General features: G+C 40.7%; 1 protein-coding gene across 1 annotated transcript in view; it reads left to right on the top strand.

Annotated features, from left to right (window-relative positions):
• The first annotated feature begins 8036 nt into the window (after positions 1 to 8036).
• The window catches only part of LOC120957156 (unconventional myosin-Ia), a 70876-nt gene continuing 54500 nt past the window's right edge, over positions 8037 to 24412 (top strand). Inside the window, exons 1-2 of the mRNA XM_040379205.2 lie at positions 8037 to 8106; positions 16404 to 16615. The gene's annotated coding sequence lies outside the window, so the exon portion shown is untranslated. The remainder of the gene's footprint in view (positions 8107 to 16403; positions 16616 to 24412) is intronic.

A 24412-nucleotide genomic window follows, 5' to 3' on the forward strand; every position in this document is an offset into this window, starting at 1 on the left:
ACGGCCGCCTCGCAAAAGCCATAGATGCGTGTCCTAGGCATGTCCTCAACATCATCCTGGGACCACCATTGCAAAAGTCGGTAGGGAGCCAACGCACCGCCAATACACTGGCTGTCACAGTCCGCATGACCACAGTAATGATAATGGTAGTAGATTGGTCCAAACGAACGAGGATTCGGAAAATAAACCACTGACCAGATCTTCACCATGCGGCAGATCTTGGAAAAGATGGCAGAAAACAGACACGACACGTACAATCGCTTCATTGGCATCAAAGCCGCATATGATAGCATAGCCAGGGTAAAACTGTACGACGCTATGAGCTCTTTTGGTATCCCGGCCAAACTGATAAGGTTAGTTAGAGTGACTATGACCGATGTCACTTGCCAGGTGAAGGTGGATGGATAACTCTCAGGGCCTTTTGTTATCACCAAAGGTCTGCGCCAGGAGGACGGGCTTGCCTGTCCCTTATTCTGCTTAACGCTAGCGAAGGCCATCTGTATCTCGAGGATTGAGACTACGGGAACCAACTTCAATAAGTCAACCCAGATCCTGGCATACGCATGAGGTAGACATCAATGGTCTGCGGCTCTCCTATGTAGCTGAAGCCTACCAAGGAATCGAGCAGGCGGCCGATAACCTCGGATTGCAGATAAACGAGGCAAAGACCAAACTGTTGGTGGCAACATCAGCGGCCCTACCAATAACAAACCTAAACTTACGTAGGCGTTACGTAGAGATAGGTGAGCGCACTTTTGAAGTCGTCCCGAATTCACCTATCTCGGGTCAAAGGTCAATAGCAATAGCATGGAAGCTGAGACACATACGCCTCTGAGACATGGACACTGTCCAAATCTGACGAAAGCCTCTTGGCCGCGTTCGAGAAGAAGATTCTCAGAAGGTTTTTTGGCCCCGAATATGTTGAATGAAGGAGCCGCTATAATGACGAGCTATACGAGATGTACGGCAACCTCACTGTCGTGCAGCGTATCAAGCTCACCAGGCTCCAGTGGCTGGTGATGTTGGTTGCATGGAAACGGACAACCCAGCCCGTAAAGTTTTTTTAGGCTGTCCACAAGGAATTGAGGTGACAAGATGGCGTGGAGGCATCCGCCATTGAGGCCGGGATAACGGAATGGCAGACGAAGGTGCGAAACCGTGAGAGGTTTCAGACACTCCTGAGGCAGGCTAAGACTGCAAAGCGGTTATAGCGCCGGATAAGTGAGTAAATAATTATTTTTTTATGTAGTGTAACAATAAAAAGAATCTGTATTGTGGGAGTTGCGTGGAACAGCCCGTATTAGATCAGGCCTCATACGAATCGAGCCCTTCTGCTGTGGGTAGACATATACAGTATTGAAACTGCTGTGGTATAACTCTACCACCGGTTATTGCATCAAATAATGAGTTTTTATATCAGAATATGACTTCATTTGCAAATGAGTTTTTATCAACTAAAAGAAAAATACATTTTGTTTACTTTCGAGTGAACAATGTAGCATATATCTAATACATATTTAATACATATAACATAACATAATTAAGGTTATTTGATTGATATTTAAGTTTTTGTTTATTTAAAACATGATTTGTTGATTCAAGAATAGTTGCAATGTTCGAGGATTAACTGATGATTAATTCAGCAAAAAAAAAAAAAGATAACTATACATATACCACGCTAAATTAAACATATTATACACGTTACGATAGGAAAAGAATACAAGCCTTCTCATCCCACCCCCGAATGTATATCTTCCATTTTCACGTCAATCAAATGAATTTGGTTCCCACTACCAAGCAGCTGCTCAGTGATGACTTTATCTTACTCGTTGAACAGTTGGTTTACGATCATAGCATAACAGAAGAAGTTAAACTTTACACCTTCGCTTATCTCACGGGATCGTCGCTGCATCATAGATAGATGCGCAGCATGCTCCCTATAGATAAGCATCTTCCTTTCTCTCGGTGTAGTCATAAAATCAATTTGTACAACAAATGACTAGCAGCACGATGTAGACTATGTGGAACGGAAAACCTTTCATTTCGCTCTAAGCTGCTGCTGTGTTGTAGGATAAAAAAAGTCCGTTTGTGAAAGCATCCACAGCTATGATAGCTGTACAAACATTTCTATTATCGTAGTGCAAATGCATCTGACACTGAGGAAGCATGTTGCGAGAGTGAGTTTTTTTAATATTCATATTGCTATTGACAAGATGTTTTGCTTCCATTTACTAGAATCCAGAGCAGAGCGCTACATTTGTATGCTAATGGGTTCGATTCTCTTCTTTCATGGCTTCCCATCCCGCGACAAAGCTTCACTTGTTTAACATTAGTGCTGCAGTCGGTATTCCTCTCTCTTTATGCCGTGGCTTCGCCTGTTAGCTCTTTTGGATTGAATTTTTGCATTATTCTTCCCCGTACCTGGTATGGGTTTTTGGGTGAGAGTCAGTGTTCTGATCATACCATAACTTGAGTTGAAAAACATGGAAAAAGTTTAGTTAGTCCAATTTATCAAATAGGACTAGACAAACATAATCCACTTACGTTTGCTGTATCAAAAAGACCGCTGGCCACATTGAAGAATACAGCTTATTACCAAGGAATGAAGTTGATAAATTAAGCTGTGTGTTTCGATAAAAAGGTTGTTAAGATACAAAAAAATATAAAAAGTAATCTCATTTTCATTCTTAATAAGCATAATAGGTGTATAAAAACCAAAAACTTCTATTTCTACACAAAAGCATAACTAATTTCATATTTCCACCCAAACCTACAATCGCACAGCTCAATCTACATGGAATATATTTTTAAGCGCACTCTTCATTTTGCCTCCGGTTCTATATGCAAAACATGATGCTCGTTACATAAATATGATATTATTACAACGCTTTTACAGTCGTAACGTTCCATATTACAAGGTCTTTTGCATGATCGTTGAATCATGTTTGTTCGGAAATGTGTGGATGAAGAAAACGCAATGATCATGTTAACACCTGTTCTGCAGTCATGTTCCGTTTCCTATGCTGAAGTGTGTTGCGGTTGGTAAAGGTTTCACACGATATCTGTGTTTTTTTGTATGTCATTGGAAATATTTTTATCTCGCCCGCCTACTTCCGGCGAGCCGATTGGTAGAAAGTATGCAACTCCCATGGTTTTACTAAGCAGATGATTTAGATCGTATCTGTGCTTTCAATCAACGTAGTCAGAATGGAATGGTATTACTTCATTCATGAAACGAGGTAGTCGAAAGCTTGTTAACAATAAAAATAATCATTTAGTATGAAGTTGTTGCAGTAAACAAATCAATGCGGAGAGAGTACATAGATGATTTATGTAAGGAACAAATCTTAGAAGCAATATAAATCAAACGATTGAGGCCAAACATTACATTTATGTAACATTTATGTATATGCAATTAAAAAAATGCAATAAATGAATTCAATAATATTGAATATTGAAAAATGAAATGTACATAATGCATTTGTTGTATTCAGTTACACAAATATGTTTTCGTTTAGATGTACTTGTGTTATTAGTTTGTTAAATCTTCTGTTTATTGTATTTTTCCTTTTTAAGAGAGAAATATTTGAAGAACCTGTAATCGGAGTTTCGATCAATTGACGCGAACATGTGGTAGTCTTTTATACCAAACAAGCACGACTTAGCGTAGGTAAATCTCATTAAAATACTTCCTGTGAGCTGTTCAAAATGCCTGTTGAATGCAACGACACGGGGCGGATAGAAACGGAGAATTCGGAATTTGTATGCGAATTTTCTTAATTTGAAAAGCAAATAGTTACGATAAGGGTCGGATTTAAATATATGGATGCTAACCAAGAGAGCTGCGTCTTTGGCCGGTGCATTCCAGCGTTATAAATGCATTCCAATCGAAAGTTTGGCGAGCCTTAATATGTTTTCCTACTGGCATACAATGTTATCCAGTATGCGAAGGATATTGAAGGTAAAAAGCAAAAACTAAAACTGCAAGAAACCAACTGTTCTGCAGCTTATGTTGGCGTTCCGACACGGTGAAGTGTTATTCTTTACGACACCAATAGTGCCACCGAAGGCGATGGGCAGGTGTTGTTGGTGGAATGATGATTTCGCTCCCGCTGGTTGGCGATAATGTCCGTGAAAATGGGTTCTTGCTGAGGCTCTGCAATGAAAAGGGGGGAATGAAGTGGCTGGAAGCGATTCAACTCCGCCTGATGTCAAAATATGTATCACGTTCGCAATTTATTTTCATTTTCATGCTGGTGTCGATCGTTGGGAGGGCTCTGCGGCATTTAATTATTTCTTGCTTTTGGTTGTGATTGTCCACCGTCAACAAGGGATATCCCGCTGATTTATTTATTTCAATGAGTGGCTACCTATGGTAAGCCGGGATCAATTAGCAATGTTTCATGTACAATGCTTTTGATTGGTTTAAAGCGATGGGCACGGTGTTCTGTTTAACAAATATACAAAATTAGAAGAAGAAATTTAAATTCATAGTTGTTATTAATACTGGTAGTGAATTTGTTCTAAAGATAAATGCAAGAAAAGTTACAGAAACTTACCCGGTAAAATTGTAATTTTAACGAAATGAGGCCCATAACGATCAATTGTGTTAAGGAATCTACTCCAGGGCGTTAAGTTTGACACGCATCAAACCGCTAATCTCTCGCGCGATCGTTGCTTTCGTCTACGGTAGCTCTAACACTACCGTTCTGGAAGCAGGACAACTCACAAGCTCATGCAAGTTGTTATTACCGTAAGTGATTTGCACTTTTTTCATCAACTACCGCAACCTTCGGTGTGCTCGTGTGTGTACGGTTAGAACCTGCATTGGTCACGGACGAGGCCATAGGCGGAGGGTATAATTATGTTTTCTATTGTAAATTCTATTTTCAATCCAGCGACCGGGCGCAAACGAAAACCAACAATCATTTAGGACCTATGCGGCTTAGATCCCATTTGTTGGAGCGATATTTTTGGGATGTTCTTTTGGGAAGCATGGTGGCGTAAGCTTCAGAGCGCTTTGCGGCAGTATGTAGCTTAGAGGCGGGTGGTCAAAATGAACCGTAAAATGCTTGCAGCCGTAAACGTTGCCGCTGAAGAGGTGTAAAAAGGTGGATAGTTTGGGTTAGTGGCTCATGGTGCGGTTTGGAAGGGGCAGTAAAACGGTACCCCTAAAGCACATTCATTTCGCCGCAAAAGATGTATAATGCCAATGAGGTTTTGGTGCTAATATGATTTTATTACTCGCATAGAACGTTCTATAAGATGCACGGTTGCTCCAGCATACTTTGGAAGCTGTTTGACGAATTGTTTATAGATTCAATATTTTCAATTATTTGATATTAAATACCATTCATTTAATTAAAAATGGAATATGTGAAATAGCAACAAAAATACTTTGCGTTTACATGTATGATTCTTGTTTTTAAGTAAATGCAACAAAATCAAAATTCCTACCAAAGAAAGCACAACATCCGATGTAAAGAAGAAAAGAAAAACATCCGCACAAAATATCACAAATACTGATGCGTAACTAGACAGATTATCCGAGGCACCTCTTTCAGTTTTGACTTTGATCTCCAGAACTTGTCTGCCTAATGCAAGTGCTCATTCATAAATTATACCAGTAATAAGGTGCGTAATTCGACAACAAATTATCTGGCATGATATTGCATCTCCAAGGAAGACTATCTGTATTTAAGGTATCATTTGTTGTTTTGTAAAACATCTCTCATCAATAAGGAAGTGAATTCCTATCGCATTAAGGAAACGCTCATTTTGAACGTGGTTCCTCGTTCTTGCCGCATCAGAACAAACAACTCGTTTGAGCGGTCAAAGTGCTTTAGTTGGTGTTCATTTTTTCATCTCTTTAGGCACCGAATCGAACTGCTTGCAGCTATGTCGGACGCTTCGTACCGTAACCGCCTTAGGCGTGTGTGTATTTATCGCCCAGACTTCAACTTGTTATCTATTTCAATTCTTTTGACTTTTGAAAATAATTCATCCTACAACGTGCGTTTTTTATCCTCTCCTGTTTCAGTGCAAAATACGTTCTCGCGATTGTACTTCGCATGCCATCAAGGGTATTGGATAAAAGGCATTTGGAGGGGCACAATGCGAGGGAGCAAACATTTTATAACCCCGTGAGATTTAGTTCATTCAAGTGAGAAAAACGATGAACATTTTACTCCGTAGAATGAATATTTCCGGAGGCTTAATTTTTCAACCTGTCGCCTTCAACGTAAACTACAAAAGCAAGCTATAGGGTTGATTTCAAACGTTGTTCCAGTTAACGTTTAGTACGAATCATTTCCAACTGGTGAGTAATAGCATTTGTCAAGTAAATAGCAGACGTGTTGAAAGTTCGTGGCTTGCCAGATGAATTAATCTACTTCTAAGAGACAACGGTCTGTGTTCTGTTGAAAAGCATACATGCGAAATTTCATTTGCTGTGCATATTCACCCACGATCATCATTCAAGCGAGAGAAGTTACTTTATTATGTGAACGGATTAATTTGCGAGTGAGAATGACAATAAGGTAAGCTTTGGAATGGTGACATCGGGTATTTTAATTGGAGGAAATTAGTGCCCGTCTAGAGTGAGCTATACATTATTCATCCTGCTTTACATTCATAAACAAACATGGTAGCCATATATATATATTCTTAAATATCTTTTTATTTGGGTAACTGCCGCTAGGTACAGTACGGTGAAGTACGGTAGATCATGAATGTTATAAAACTTTTTTATGGTGTAATAATTTCATACACGAGAGAGACTTTTGCAAAATTTAATTCAGAATTAGAAAATTATTTTATTGCTGCAGGCTATAATTGCCTAGTCGTATTTCAAGGCAGTTGACATTAAAGAATAATCATTTCAATTTATCATTTAAATGATAAATAAGCCTAACAACACTTTTCATTGCAGTTCAGAGAAACAAAATTATGATATGCATTGCTCAAATGAAATGAAGCTTGTATTTTTATTCTTAAAGTAAAATTATTGTATTCAAAGCAAAGTTTGATACTAATTGTCATATAACTCTTTCTTTTTGACTCACTACTATTTAAGCTATGTTATGCATGTTTATTGCACTTCACGGATCATAATAATGCAAGCAACGCAAATCAATAAAACCGTTCATTTGAATCATGACATTTATTTATATCGAACATGAATATCGTTTTCAGCGATAAAATCTAAGCTCGTTCGCTTCTCGTTTTCCGCCATCATACAAACATCACTCAGTGCAGATAAACATCATGCATCATGCGGGATTTGAACTTTCCTCGATCGTCCGTCAACTGCCGGGATTGATAAATATATCGGCTGTGTTCGGAAATGCCAATCGGAAGCAAAGCAAAGGTTGCACAATTTGTCCCCTCTCCTTTGAGAACTTTGGTATCCGGTTTCGATGCAATGGTTGGGAGTTGCAATGGCCTCAAGCAACGGTTACCGGTTTCGGGGTAAGAACGACGTCGACAGTCTAACGGTTGCGATATGAATAAAGTAGGATTTAATGTATGACATTACGCAGATCGGTGGGATAAGGTTGAGCTTAAGCGCTGCAATCGTGACGAACGATTTACCATGTGTATCTAGTGGTGCGCGATATCAATCGGTTATGTTTCTCTGTATGTTAATGTGTGCATTAAAAATCCCACAAAAAATGTATGCAAAATAATATCAAAGGTCAACGAAATGTGGAATTTAAAATTAATCAATTTTGAAGCCGAAATCATAAATTGTATCTATTGATGTTCATATGCTCTCGCGCTGAAATACAGGTGGAGCGATTCTCAAACAGCTGGTGTGGCCAAACATAAGCTCTCTGTTTTTGTTTGATGTGCGCCTGCTAAACGCCACCATCACGAGAGCTGAGAAGCATAAAAAGAGCATCGAAGCGCTTACGATGCGCTCGAATAGACGAATTGAGAGAAAAAAGAGCGCAAGACCAGCGTAAAGAGAACATCATTTCGATGGCAAAAACTCTCTGGCCTTTGGCGGATGGATCTTGCAGCAGCCCCAGTCAGATGATTCCCAACCGTATCAACGTTCGGAGCTGTTGCTAGTAGAGCCAATTTTTTGACGCGTGTTTTCGGGTACGTTGGAACGTGTTTGTTTGAAACGCATTGCTGTGTAGTGTATTTTGTATAAAACAGTGACAAAAAATTGCTTACGAAAATCTAGATCAAATTTATGTTTAGTTGGCAATCAGTGGCTTACACAATTGGCTGTTGCATAGTTTTTGTCATCAATCTGGGGTTGTGTAATTTGCTCCGTTTAGACGCATGTTACCATACAAGTGATGTGATAACTTGGTGATGCTATTAAAAAAATGCACAACAATTGGATAAGCAATCAGATTTGAGTGATTCACAACAGTATTGGGTGAGGTTGGTTTACAACCGTGCACATAATTGTGGAATTGTGAGATATATGGATAAAAATTAAGTGAAGTGTAAACGAGTGTGGATAACGAAAAAAAGGTGAAATGAAATGAAGGTTTATTATCTTAGGGATGTTCCTCATCCGTGCAACCATCACAATCGTTCAACGGCCAGTGGTCAGTATGGTGAATGTATTAGAGGTTAAAAAGTGTAACGCGAAAACGGTAAACAGCAACAAGCATCAAGAAGCGAATGGGAAGAATGCAGAAAAGTATTCTTCCATCAGAGAAACGTGATGTTTGGCATAGCCACGATTGTGCAAAAGTGTACTGGTTATGGCAGTCGGAAAAAATGAGTTAGTTAATATTGATATGCGTCCGCTACTTGTGATACGGTTGTAAAGCCATAAATAAATCCCTCAAATCTCATCACGAGCCGCCCTGTATAGTTTTGGTTCGGTAGTATTAATCCGTGATCCTGATTTAAATTTTTCAAAAAGACCGTTGAAAGGTGGGTTGTGGTGGAACAAATTTCAACAAATCACGAATTCTATATTATATGCGGCTTGTGTTAACCTTGAGATGAAACATATTTACATTGGAAAATGCAGTTATCGGTTTATTAAGTTGCTGTGGTGAAGGAATAGTGTGCTAAAAATGAAATTTTCTTTTAAAAAATGTTTATTATTCAGTTATGAGTGTCTAGGATACCCCCCCCCCCCCCCCCCCCATCAGCGTGCCAATTTCGTAATGGCATAATTTCGCTTCCAATTATGGATGACTCCATTCCCGCGCTCGGGCTGGTCGACACAGTGTGGTCGGCAAAAAAGCGTCACGTTGGAAGAAAAAGACAAGAAGCACACATCACGATGCAGAACCCATCATGCAGCCGGGTGCAGCCGGCATTTGGTCGTGGTGCGCGATGGTGATTTATGGATTTTCTCTAAAACCGCTTCACCCGTGTCTAGTTTAGTGCAATCAGCAAAAAACCAGCTTCACCACACGCCCGCTGCAGGGCAATGACAATCGACCGTTCAGGCAGTTCGGTTGCCGGATGCTCATATTGTCGGAGGCCGTCTTTTACAACATCGTGCAAAACGGGCTAAAAAGAGGAGCGGACAGCAAAAAAAACAGCCCGACAGGATCTTACGAGCAGATATACGCTGGTAAGGGGTCAACATGGACCGCCGAGTGTTGACCACACGGTCTCCATCGGGAAGAGGGTTTTTTGTTGTATGTTGTGTTTGGTTTACTGGTGCGATGTTTTAGCTCGCACTGGCTTTTCTTATCTTTATCCCAGAGGCGTTGCGAGCTGAGCGGAAGAAAAGCAGGCAAAGTGCATTTGGAGAAGACGAGCCGGTGCTGCTGCTGCTGCTACATCGTCTGGGGTAGGACGGGATCCATCCATGGCACCGTGCTTAATTTATGATGGGAAAATAATAAATGAAATTACTTTCCACTCGCACACCCCGAAAATCCTTCCCCTTGGGTGATCGCTTGTCCAGGTTTTCTTCGAACCTTTCGAACGCCTACGTATGTAGGACCGTAACCACAATTCCTCCCGCGAGCGTTTGGCTGTATCAGCGAACGAGGGGACGGGCAAAGGCTTCAAGGCAAACAAAATTTTCTCACTGAAGATCATCCCGCGAAAGTGAACGCTACGGCATAAATCATAAGTGAAGCTCGTACCGCGCAGCATAGGATTACATGTGCGTCGGTGGCGGCCAGCGAGTCTGTTTTGATACGTGAACATGGAATGAGTGTACGGTTGAGTGGTGTGTGAAGAAACTCACGTCGAGGAAGCATGTCGGGTGCAAATTACATGTATACCTTTGACTGGGAGTGATGGCAATAACAAGACGATCGAAGTGTATGAAGCATTGAATGGGATGTACACATCATGTAGATCTCGTTGGTTCGGTTTGTAGGAAAATGATGTGGAATAGTTACTTATGACATTTGTAATCAGTACGTGTGAAACGATGACATAGCGTCTCGTACGAACTCCAATGGAGTAATGATGGTCGTTTGTAATTAACCAAAACATGAGCAATGGAATATTAACAACATCATTTTGAGCAATCTAAAAGAATACTCAATATTTTTGGTTTGAAAATATTCAAAACAAGTAAAGCTGGTAACCATGGAACAGAGTTTACTTGGTAATTTATATTTCTAACAGCTAGCTCATTGTTTCTTTCTGTCTTGCAGCTCAAAAAACATAGTAACAAAATTTAAAACTAACAATGTTGCCCATCGAATGCAGTTGCTCATATTCCTCAGGCGAACCTTCCTTGCACGGTGCCCATTCAATCCGATTAGTGTAATGGATTTTCCCTTTCGATCGGGCTAATAAATCTTATCTTAAACCGATGAGGCATGTTGCACAGAGATCGTTTCCACGCCTGGTTACGTTTGGGTCCAGCTTGCACAACACAAAAAGTAAGTGTGCGAACGATCGATACGGGCCGGTCTGATCTAATCATCCTTTGGCAAGCTAATTGCAAAGGCTTGGCCTGTAAATCCGCATCCACCCTTCTCGTTACGCGAACTGCTGAGGTCCATTAATTCATTAGGGTGCAATAATTACAATGTGTTTACCAGCGAGTATTACGCGAAGAAGTGGGAGCGATAGCACGCTGTACTTTATACACGTCCGACTATGCTCTAGCCGGCTTAGATCAGATGTGTATCGAAGAGGACGGGGAAGATGATTTGTAACTTGAACCCTTCCGCTACTTACCTGCTCGGCTGATTGAGAAGATTCATACAACATTCCTCATAGCTGGTCATTTCCTTACCTGCTGTGGAGCCTTATGCCGGAACGTGCCCTATACAGCAAGATCCACGGGCGAAATGTTTCGACGTGAATCTTTTCAAACGTCCGCGCGCAAAGGGACGCTCGATCGACTTACGCGAAACAGCAGCATTGCCTACCGTAGCATGATCGACGCGAGCGCATGGGCACCACATTAATCATAATGCAATTGAGTTGCAATGCGTGCCTTGCGAAGGGCCGGAGACATAAATCCCTTCCACCGCGAGCGAACACCGTTAATGGTGCGGACGGCCTTAAGCTGTTTGATTTCGCGACGGGCGATGAGTGGGGTATAGCAGAACAGAAACGACGTGTGTGGAGGTCCACAATCAATTAGCAAACGCCATCTATGAAATGATCGTTGGGCGGATTTGGAGCTATAAAGTGTTGAAAAATGATTATAATTTAATCTGAATGGTAATTGAGTGATGATAAAAACTGACCTCATGCTCGTTTTGCTGGAAAGGGGAAAACTTGACTTGATACATTGGGGCGACGGTCATACACAGTCATAAACATACCTACATAAGTACATGGTAGCGTTGTGGGAACTTGGCCTGCAAATTGATTTACGATCAATCATTTGTGTTTTCCCCTACAAGCACCAAATCTGTCAATCCAGGCCTTTGGTAACGGTTGTGTTGATAAGCACTCATCGGTAGATTTGATGACGGATGCTACGTAGTAGACACTTACACCAGGTTCGTTGTTTGTGCTCGTTTCGCGTTTTTTCTCTGTTTTTAAGTGAAACGAAAGAATGGATTATACCGTGAGGGAATTCACCACACCAATCCGGTATGGAATGCGTTTTCCAAATGGCCATAATTGGCACCCCTGGTTGACGTACGTACGTACATACAGGCATCGCGGGGAAAATAGTCCCGTCTGGACGGAAATTTCTTTATCTGTTGTGCCTTTATTTGATACGATTTGGACGCAACGGCGCACCGTGTCTAGCATCAATCGGGTGCGATACGAGTGTGGCTGGCTGCTATCGGCGTAGTTTGTTGGTGTTCGTTTGATTTGGTTTTTCATAAAATCCGGCTCCATGTGTGCGCCACCCGTCGCGTGATGGAAACTAATTGGCTTGTGCCGGTTGTGTTGAACGCCCAGAAAGCGCTGAACGGTTTGTTTGATTTGCTACCTTAAAGGAAAACCTGACCGCTGCTAAACGCTTTGCGATGCTGTCAATAAATTGTTGCTGCTAATGGAAGAAGCTTTTTTCTCATCCGCTATGCTGCGAGGTATTTAATGGAGTTATTTATAATTTCCACCATGGTTTCGAGATAGAACGACAGTTCTAGATGTCTATCACAGATGATTATTAGAACAGTAATAGTAATGATTATGTGATTGGTTGAATATTTATTCTACTTCAGCTAAAATATTTTATTAAAATTGGGATATTTCCATTGAATTGGGGTATAAACAAAAATAAATTATCTAAGACGTGTTAATTGTAAACGATTTTTGTAGTGTGTATAACGGAAAATATTGCAGCAATATCGAATGCTTTAGGATCAAGCTAATTTACTCTGCTAGTAAAAACTTTTCCTATTTGAAAAGCCATTGAGTATTTAATGTTATTTTATCGAACCATATTTATTTTGCGTGTTGCGTAAAATTCACAAATGCTTTTGAACTTAATAAACATAATCTTTGCTACGATAGAAAACATTTATTTCCATCGCCTTCGAATAAAAAATTGTAACAGGCTTTCTTACCGGCATCGATCAGTTTGTAATCAAGGCAACAGAAGACAAGTTTCGATAATATTTCAAAAACCTCGCTCGAACAAAATGGTACCAAATTTCGTTACGCTTCATTGTCGCGATCGCGCGTTAGTTCAGTTAGGGTAGACCGGGGTCGATTCTATCATCGGATCTGTCATACGGCTTAATAAGATCTGACAGTAAACACACGGACGCATGCAGGAATGTGGCGTTTCGTACAGTACAGGTTTCCCGCGCAACCGGCGCAACCCAAAGCCACATGAATGAAGCCAAACGAGATCGACAAATGCTGTCAATCGTCGAATTAGTTATGACCGGGAGGATCAGCGCACTGATTCGTTCCCTTTTGGGTTGTATCGTAAGTGCGTGAGACCTCATCAGCAAACGGATTTGCGCTGCCACCGGGATAAACGGGAATTGTGGGACGATCGTCAAACGAAACATTCAATCGATGGTTGGGCGACTTCGATGAGCAGCTTAATCTGCCATGATATTGGTCGTTAGTTTGCTTAACGATATGTTTCGTTTTGGCAGCAAACGAAGGAATATGTTTTTGCTTTCTAACATAAGATCCTAACTGGTTAGGATATGGTTGAGAGGAACAGATGTTTTTGTTTTGATCGCATGTTATAGGTTGCAATCTTCCCCCTTTCGTAAAAGTTGTTTTACGAACGGGGTGCCGAAAAATCTCCAAACATGTTAAATGATGGAAACAATTTTTAAAAACTAGTTTCATACTTTATACTTTATACTTTATCTAATTCTTATTAAACTCAACATTGTACGGATAATCATTGTGACATAATTTAAAACCTCAAACAAAGGTATTCGACAAATGTCACAAGCAAACAAACACGGCCCTTGCGCCCAATTCTCAGAATTCTAAGACCTAAAACACGGTTTCAAATTACTTTGTCTTTTAGTTCAGACTAATCAATCAGCCCCGGTTTTGTGACATGCGGTTTCAGACATGTGGTTCGTACTAGGCCGCTGGTAGCACGCTCCAGTAAATCTTCAACTGTGGACAGATATTGGATAGTTTCGGCAACTCCGAAGAACTCGCTCTCCTACGATCGTATCGTTTTCGGATGGCCGGTTTTTTTCGTTCCGCGTGTGAGGTGTCGACCCAGCAAGTGTATCTTGATGAATGAGTCCAGGTGACGTCGTACCAGGGGACAATACATCAAAACAGTTGACAGTTTTTTTGTCCCTTGCTCGTAATGCCATTGGAGTCTTCGGCGATCTCTTCCAGCGGGCTTTCGGGTTGTGGAAAAGAAATCAAGGAAACAGACATGCTTTCTACACGATAAAACAGGTTGGATCAATTCAACAAGCTAGTATAAAAATAGATCATACCATTGTGGTGGTGTTTAGTTAGTACTACTGATCTGTTTTATTTCTGTTCTGCTAAATAAAAGTGCAAGTTAGCGGATAGATATACAGCGTTCACTTTTTGTTTTAATCGGAAGACGTTTGTATTACGAGGCATATAGAAAGTGTAAATTGTGCAATTTATGTTGTTGCGTTGTATTTTTGGATAATATAATGTATATAAGAATAATGCTATGTATATATCGTTATGATTAAAATTATAAACAGCTCAAACTCCGGACACTCTACATGTTTTTATTGAATTTCTTCATATTCAGTCAAAAAGTCTGGTTCAGATGCATTTAAGTACATCGAAATTCATTTTAGAAGTAATCAGAGGCGGATTTATCAATCTTTGGTCTCTAAGTGGGGGATCTGAATAGTTTCTCTAATTTATTTAAAAGTCCCCAAAATGTATAAATATCAACAAACATGACACTGTTCGCATTTTTATGAATATCTTTTTACGAATAGCAAATACATAATTCTGAGTTAGTTAGGGATTAATTTTCTTCTGCCCTTTTATATGGTAGTTACGACATTATTTGAATGGTATCTATAGTCTTTGTGTCTGTGGTTGTCCATCGACGTTGTTTCCGCTAGTGCAAATTTCTCAAAACTGCAATCAAATATTAGCCAGTCTTTGGTGTAAGAAAATTCATTTTCATTTTACAAAAGTCTTTCAAAACAAATACGCATTTGGTCGACTTACTAAGCTAAGAGTCTTTTAAATGGAATTTAATCAAACAATGACACGAAAAACTGTCGTTATTGAAATTTCAGACTTTCCAAATTTCAGTACCGATCTAGTTGGTCAATCTTTATTCAGTTGTCCTTACCTTGATCAATTTGACCGCTGTATCAACCTGACAATTGGTCTAGTACACCTAAAAAGGCAGATTTGGAAAAATCAATCTTTATAGCAGCGATTTAATATGGGGAGGTTCTCCGCGGCCCCTCAGTCCGCTTATATGAAAATCCGCCTTTGAAAGTAGTTATCATCGTGATAATAATAGTATTTTTTCAACAAATTGTGCTCTGAATTTCATTAAAACACGTATTTAATACTGTCCGTAATTCGAAGCAAAATTTTGCATATATTTTTTAAATTCAGGACAGTTGAAGTAAATATGTGATTGCAAAAAATATCCTTTTAGACAGTGATAATAACAAGAACAAATATTCAATGATAAAAATAAAACAACGATATTTGAAAATAGATGTGCCCAATGCTTTGACGGCCGATGGATCGTCGATTTGCACAACAGTACTTCGGTTCAATGCATCTACGAGTACAAGAGAAAAACAGCACTGAAACTCGACTGTTAATAAGATCGTCGTACTGTCGGCCTACGAGGACACCGACCCACAGAATTGGATGTTCGGTGCTTTAAAGACGTTGAAAACTAAAAAAGTGTAGTGTGTATGTGAATGTTAAGCTTATACACGAAATTTTGAGGTTCAAAACTTCTATAATTTAAAACATGAGCTCAAAACTGTCTGGAATATAAAGTTTCATGAGTTAAAATTTGAATCAGTAAGAAAATATAACTCGTCAAAACTGTCTTAAGTGTCCGTAATTCAAAGCAATACGGTGTATATTGGTGCGTAATCACGGTGAGTTCATTTGTGCAACAACAGATTATAACATGTGAGAGCAAAGGTCAAGTATGTTAATGTGATGTGTGTTGTGATATGATAGAATATACCCATGAAGGTGTGCCCGATCACTGTGCAAAGTGTGTGATACGTACAGTATTGGTTGGAAAAGCCACACAACAGCATACATAACTTACCTCGGGTCAATTACATCCAACACGCGCCTTTAAAGATAGGCATTCTGTGCTAGCTCATCCTCTTATGATCGCTGGCAGGAAACCGTGGTAGTGCGATCCATGTGCAAGCGCAGCTTTCTTGTGCATTATACCTAACAAATGATGTTATTAGTGTGAAAAATGTGTTCACCCTTCGCATGCGCTAACGCTCAAAGAGACAGACGGCGCTGAATTCCCTTGGCAGGATGGGTTGCTTCTTCTTCTGTCTCCGTAAGCAAATTGAATCTATTTTTGTTCTCTTCCGTGCTAAAAGGTTGAAAGGTAACAAAAAATCATCTTCATTTACGTGGTCGGCAAAGGGAAAAATGTGAAACAAATGTCTTGTTCGCGGTGGCGTTCGTTAAATGGTGAAAAATAGTTGCACGCAAGTATTAAGTAATTGCATCCCGGCTGGGAAGAAAGCGTGCGCACGCGATGGTGTCGGGCAATCGATCGGAGGAAGCAGGATAAATCACACTAATGAGGGTAAGTGATGCAAATGATGTACTTTAAATTCGTTACCTTGTAAATAGTTCATATGTTTTGCGTGACACGGTGGTGAGAAAAATGTGAAAAGAAGGGGGTTTAGATAAAATTCAAAACTACAAATGCAATAAGACTAGTCGAATATGAGATTGAATGTTTTTGTCTTGTTACACAAACACTTTGTATTATAAATAAAATTAGTAAGTAAATTATGTCACTATTTCCATTAGCCATATCGTTCTACTGCGATTAGTCTCAATATCATTAATGTGTATGGTTTTTCTATATAATCGATTATTCATAGTATATCATTATCCAAACAGCTTCAAACCAACCTAAAACGTAAGGCCATCATTTATAGGGGCAGACATTCATTTCAGCAATCAGTTCTGCGTGCATACCGCACAAATAATCTTATTTAAAGAAATACCAACAATTCCAGAGTTAGTATGTCGCACGGTCACGCTTTGCAAGAATCGCCGAATGCCGCCAAAACGATCCGTTTGGTTCGATCTTGGCCTTGAGTGGTCGATCGAGGCGCCGCCCTCCAATAAGAGACGCACGATATTAACGGCTGGTGAAGTGGCTTGAAGGTCTGCAAACCCATAATCTTCCTTCGCAGGTATTCTTCCAACAAAGCGCTGCACACCTACCCACAACGCCATGGTTCCAGGGCATAGCGTATAGCGTCGAGAGCAATATTGTTATTATTTTCACCCTCGCATCCACATTTTTCAGCTAGTTTCTCATTCCATCGCACTTTGGTGGTGCGTTTTGGCTTGGCCAGTTTCTTTCAGTTTGGTCGAACCGGAAGGAAGAGGATGAAGTTGGATTGGGTTTAGAAGGCGGTTTTTTCTCCCCTTTCAATGGAGCTGAACAGTCCATTGCATGAATTTCAGCGTGTTGGCCGAAGAGTTCGACGTCATCCCGAAAGGGATTTCCTTTCGTTGGAATTTGATCAAAAGATTGAGCTGGAAATGTAAGAGAAGGGAGGAATGCAATTATCGACACAGGAAAAGCGGGGTGCGGGGGTGCCTGGGAAGAGGCTACAGGGAGACATTTTAAGCGATCATTCTTCCACCCCGATCTGGATGGAACGGGCTTGCCAATCACTCGGAGGGATTTTTTTCTCTGGAGAACCTTTTTTCTTTCGCAATCGTGATACAACAAAATCCAACCGCTTGTTACGGTACGGTTGGATAAAATCCGTCCCTTAAGGGCACGAGCGGACACTTTGTGTGCGATGTTTCTATTCAGCTGTGCCCGTGAACCCGTCGACCAATAGTAGGGTACGTAAGTAGTTTTTGTAATTTTTGCATTGGAATTTCGAGCGAGGTGGTAGATAAAACAGCATTGTGCGGTAACGAAAGCGAGAATACTTAAAATTGTTCCGATACTACGATAATGGCGTATACTCGTTCTGCATACTGTTGAAATGAGAAGGGCCCCTGGATGCGTTTGGAAGCTTGGAGAGCGAATGTTTACTAAAAGATAGATATAATATGATTATTATCCTTCAGAACTCGATTCTCAGCTGAACAATCAAGCCCCTCAGGGAAAAGGTTGGACCGTTGGGGGTTGCATGTCTTGGTGTATTCGAGGTGGTGCACGTTATGGGCATACCTTTTGGACATGTATTCCCACCGTCACCGTTTCGGTCGTTCGGTGCGGGTCGTTTGTTAACCTTAAATTATTTTCCAATAAATATTTAGCGCCTTTGTTTTATTCCTAGTTTTAGTCTACGATGCGATTGATGCGGTGAACTAAATGGTCATATTGCAGGGGGAAAAATGCCATGTATTGGGAGTTGTGCGTGTTGAAAGTAGCGTGACGTGTTGCGTATGAGTGTAATTGCACGGAGCGCTACGATGCAAAAGGTGTTTGCCATTCTTGTTGGCGTTAAGTACTGGTGTAATTCGAGATAATTTCGTATGGTGAGGTTTTGGTGGCCGAAGCGGTCAACTGGTTCAAGGCAAAAATGGAGCAATCTCTCACATTGCGGTTGTGGCGAAACTTTTTCAGCGAGCTTTACAATAGGTTTTCGAGATTGCTGAGGCAACGCTTAACATTGAACTGCAAAATGGAGGTGTCAGGCGTTTGTAAATCGAATGGAATTTTTTTATAAAAACTTTAAAACTTAAAACCCAGCTCATAACTCAATTCTCCACCACTTTATTGTTACTCTCCTATTTCTCATACTTTCTAACATCTACCTAAATGGTCTATTTTAAAATGCTGGTGATGGCCCTTACACAAGAAATAGGAAACCCACTTTATTTCTTCTTCCTTTGATTTTGTTCAGTGAAGATGTAATTATCGCTCAGCATGAATACCATACCATCCAGATAGCTGATTTCCGTATATAACATTCTATTGCTGCGTTCGAAACCACTCGCTTTTGATTTCAACTATCTTTCTGTTGGGCGGATGGATAGGTAGAATGAATTAAAGGGGTTTAAGATGCTATAAAGTATTCACAGTTTGTTTTACTTCTTCGAAAGCTTTGCTCTTTAGAAATCGATTAAAACTCGGTAGAACAAAGAAAACTCATCGTAACATGGCGCAGAATTGTATGAAATGAGCCAAACTCGTAGATTTTGGTTACTGTAGCGCTTCTGGCTTCCCACCGGAAATAATTGGAATTGGAAATGGGTAATTGATTTCAATGCTCTAGTCAGATCATTCCGCCAGGGGGCTCAAATGCAGAGCATGTTGAACTCGTAAAGAGTGTTGATTAAAAGCTAAGAACCGGTAGCTAGATGAAGAGATCTCTTGCAACAGATGAGCACACGCTATATCATGAAGACGATGATGATGATGATGATGCAAACTGATGATAGGTGCCTGTAGAGCATGCCCGCTGTCTCTGGCTAAAGATCTTCTGGTTTTCGTTCCCATCGCTCGCTGGAACGTCTGAGAGTGAAACAAGGATAGTTCGAAATTCTAGCCATTTTTATGTGAAATCGAAAACCAAACCACAATCATGGGGAATGAACGGGTTCGGGCAATCTACGAAAGGGTGGAAGAGCTATGGTTTCACGCGGAAATGGATCGCAGCGCAATGGGAATGGACGTAAAACATTCTTAGATACGATTGCTCCCGTTGCGCGTCGGATGGATAGAAGTTTTCAATTTCATTGACTGCCATTGGGAATGGAGCCAGGTAGCCAGCGATCAACAGGGAACTGGGAACCGGTTCGGCAGCTAATCATCACTCAGCTCGAATGGCACCGGGCACCAACCACATCACGCCAGGGTGACGGCAATCCGGCGCACGCAGTAGTAAAGACTAGCTGCTCATGGCGTATGTGTTTTGTGACGTGCAACAGGCGAAGAGGAGAAGCACGCCGCATTGAAAGAAGATAAACTGTGAGCGAAGAATTTTCTTTTTCCCTTAGAAAACCCTACCGGATGGGAAAAGTATGTCGGCAGCTAATGTTGCTATTGCACTTCCTTCCCAACGGAGTTCAATTCGTAGTGCTGCGATGCGAATGTGTAGGAAGGCCCACGCGAAAGCATCAAGCAAACAGTGTCACCGACGTATCGTGTGGTGGGAAAAATTTTGTGCAAGAAACCATTCCAAATTGGTCCTCCTCTACGACTCCGTGGCGGTCGCCCGTCGCCCAAGTCGTCCGTCGATAAGGAGTGAAAAGGAAACTGTCAAGACGATAGGTGCGTTTTTACTTTTATCGGACCGGAGTGTGTCGCGTGTCGAGTAAGCTGTTTAGGTGATATGTCATACAGCCGGAAAGGCAGGGACGACCTCGATATCTGACATCGGGCGGGTGAGACACTCGCGTACATATACACACACATGCTACACACGCTAAATATATGCGGATATCGGTCGCTTTAATACATCGGCTGCCTGATAAGCCGTCAAGATGTTTGCTGGGTAGCTAATGAGCCTCGTGGAAGAGAAGCCAGGATTTGAAACCTAACAAATCCACTTGCATCCATGGATTGCAGGCACTAAGAGGGGAAGCCGGAAAATTGCATTATTAATCGGGAAACATCATTGGATTGAGATTATTGCAAATGAAATCGAGTGCATAGGTATGATTTATGCACGCAAAGTCTGTGGTTGATTAACGTAACGTCGGCAAAGATTATGGAAATAAAATTAAAAAAAGTCTTTATGTTTATAACCTTTTTTCTGATAATAGGGCTAATGAAATATATTAATAATTCTTACAACGAGTGCAATGCAACTCATAATTAATTCGTGATTCAGCTTATTGTATGCTTACTTTTCATGTAAACGTTTTCAACCACAATGTCAACACGAATGGTTCATACGAGGCATAAATACCTTATGAAGTAAACTCCAATCAATAATACATAGCTGGGTCATTTATTTTCAGTGCTACAATTTAATACACTTTAGAAAGGATAACTTTCAGCTGTTCACAGTGTACTAGATGGAGCATGATTTGAGTTTTTTTATAATCAATCTCTCCAAACGCTCCTACGGGTCGCGAAATATGACCGTTAGCAATGTGAATGTCACTGGCCTTGATCGGTCATTATATGTGGTTTGGCTGTATGCGGTTGAAAGGGCGATAATGGAGTGCGCAAAGATAGCTTGAAAGCAGATTCAAAGTTGCACGTTGCACCATGATCTTGGTTTGTAAGTGTTTGCCTCTCGCTTCACTTTCGATGCACAGACAAAAGACTTCAATCGAGTTTAAGCGACGAACCTAGTTTTTTTGGATTTATTTCTGTCGCCTGACAGATCGTATCCCAAATGGATGTGTAAGACTATAGGGCAGCCGTCATACGTGGTGGTGTGGTGGTCTGTACAGTCCAACAGTTTGAGCATGAGTTAAGATTGAACAATGGTGCTGTTTTTGGGGCCGGATGCATGTGCAGAAGGTTGTACTGGCCCCAAAATTCAGCACCCCGTTCCGAGACGAATCGAAGAGCCGTTTGATCGGAAATTGGATCGTTCGTGAATGGATTAGTTTTTTTTCAGAGGCTGTTAAGCCGCCTGGTGGGACAACGGGAATGTGAGATGTGGAAGGACAAAAACAGACTATTGGGATTACGGTTTGTTTTTACGCCGCCCTCTTCCTACCACAAAAAATAGCCTACGTAAGGGTGCTCTTTACTAGCGAACACACCATAAACGGGTTGACCTATTTCACCGCTCCAGCGAGCGTGCGAAGCGTTTGTTCCTGTTAATCACCCGGTATGTAGACCTCTAACCTGGAACAATTGTGTGATGGTCTTTTCATCGCAGATTCGCTGTTCAGATTGGCGCGGGCTGCTTTCGCGAATGAATCAGCTTCAATTGTTCCATCGAACCTGTGCAGGAGCTAACACTTTCATCCAACTCATCCATCCATCACTTCATCCATCGTTTAGTTGCGTTCCGGTAACCAGTAGGTAACAGGCAAAGAACGGAATCAATTAACCATAATTTTCTGTTTATTTTCCTCCACCTCTTCTTTCACGGGTGGACGGTGGCCGACGCTTTGGTTGTTTCACCGTCGATCGAAACGAAACTGACAACGGACACACGGTGGTACGATATCTGCGTCTCCCGCAGGGTTTTGTGTGTCTGTTCGTTTGATATGTTTTTGCTGCGCGCTCGGAATATTTTGTTGGTTTTTGTTTTCGCGGCAACACTTTAAGAACGGAGCTTTCAGCAAGAGCACGCGGTTATGTCAGTGCTGTTTTATTGTTTTTCTTTACCGGTGGCTGAGCTTCTGGAGCACCGTTGATGGTCTACCAGCGTTCTGTGGCGCAGTTTATGACAATAATCTAAATTTATAATTATGTTATTCTGCTAATTATCGACTTTTAAGCGACCAACACCGGTTGCTGAGCGAGCTCATTGTGCTGCAGAGGCGAATGGAGCGTCGTAGGTCGTAAAGTTTGATGGTTCGGTGTGCTCTTTCAGAACAGATTCGTTTGGATTGTTTACTGGATTCTAAGATAATTGATGTTTCCCTTGCGTTTCGGAAGTTGCTAAACTGTCGCTCATTAAGAGGTCAGCAGCATTGCTGTCAGGAATGTTGGCGTTAAAATATGGACCAATAAGATTTTTGAGTCAAATACCTTTACATTATTTCCATTAGAATTATGAAATTATTTACAAATAATTTATTGGTGCAAATTATATAGCATGAAGTGTATCACGACAAACTGTGTGCCAACCAGTCGTTACAATATGAGTAATGCTCGATTAAACTTAACTCTGTAAGGCCTGTTATCCTGTTGTTGATTTTGTTTTCAATCGATATTATAAAGTGAAAAATATATAAAATATATAGAATTGATCTGAGGATTTGAAAAGATCAGATTTCAGCTGTTTTCAAAATAATAAAAATCATGCAGGATAAAAGCCTAGAGTTGAAATGGTTGATGAATTACTACAGTAGACCTATATGTATTTGATGTTTGTATTTGTTCAAGTTAAAGTATAGAAAATGACTCCAAAAGTGACGTTCCACCAATGTAAATGATTAATGGCTCATAATCGCAATATTTGCTTCAACAAATCCAATTACACCTATTGGATAATCAAAGCGAGTCTGATAAACTTGAGAGGAGCTTTTACACCTTAAGTGATTGCTGTAGAAGAACGGTTAAGATTAAACTGGAACTGTTGTAGAGGGTGGCATGCACACAAACTCGATAATAACAGCCCTACCTAGCAATCATGAAGCACAAACGCTTAAGCTAAACAAGCGAGACTGCAAGTACAGGCCTGTATTGCACGAGCAAAACTGTGACCGAGTCATACTGGAAGGTGTTTGCACGAGGTATGTCGACTGTGCGCTTTTATATTCTTTCTTTTTAACCTAGCGTGGAATTGGAGGTTTGAGTGGCGGAAACGTAGATTGTGTACATTGCACAGAAATTGGCACGATTAATACAACCACGTTAAAAAGAAACAGTTGCACGGGAAAGGTATCTCTTTATAGATAACCATACATGGTACAAATGGTCATTCTAGAACTATAGGTTATTGGTAGAACATTGAGTGTTTTTTTTTGCACCATACCGTTCTCAGGTGGAATGAGACTAAATAAGGACGTATACGATTCTGTTTCATTAAAGTTTAGTGAAAATACGTAGTTTAAACTGAATATTATGATAATCAAGCAATAGTTTGTACCGGTTGAATTGTCAAAATTCTGTCTCAATTCTCATTAATCTTGACAAACATTCATTTACCATTCTTAACTCCTTCAAATGTTGCTTGCTCTTCTAGAATCGCTGTAATTTCTATCGTGCAGTTCCAGGAAATGATTTCACCAAAAAGCAAACAAATTATTATTACAATTTCCTTCCTGCTAGCTTTAACGCTAACCTTAAAGAGGTCATTAAGCTCTTGATGGTGCCGCCAATCCAGGAGCAGAAGGTACAAGTAAGATGAGTGGAGAGAAGAAAATACCTTGTTTGAAATGATTTCTCGATCACCATAGAAGAGGATTACCTCTCGTAATGGTGCACCAAGCCAATGGCATCCCGAGGAACCTCTAAAAGAGGAAAATAATTGATGTACAATAATTCCATCATGAGCCATGGTGGGCGAGCATCTCAAGCGTTGCGACCATAAGTGACTGATTTTGAAGTGACTTGCTGGCAAGTGCTGTTGTTAGGTTATCTTTGGATCTCATGCCGGACCATCTTCGGATGTCCGTAACGAAACCGTTGGAAAGGAGCAATAGTTCCAATAGCGATTGAAGGTCTGGTCAATGTGACGATCCCTTTTAACGCCTCAGCACGGTGGTCGAGGTGGGATGCTTTGATGGTTTTATTAATCGATAAAGACGACAATCGAAT

This window comes from Anopheles coluzzii, chromosome 3, assembly GCF_943734685.1.
Source record: "Anopheles coluzzii chromosome 3, AcolN3, whole genome shotgun sequence".
Taxonomy (NCBI): Eukaryota; Metazoa; Arthropoda; class Insecta; order Diptera; family Culicidae; genus Anopheles; species Anopheles coluzzii.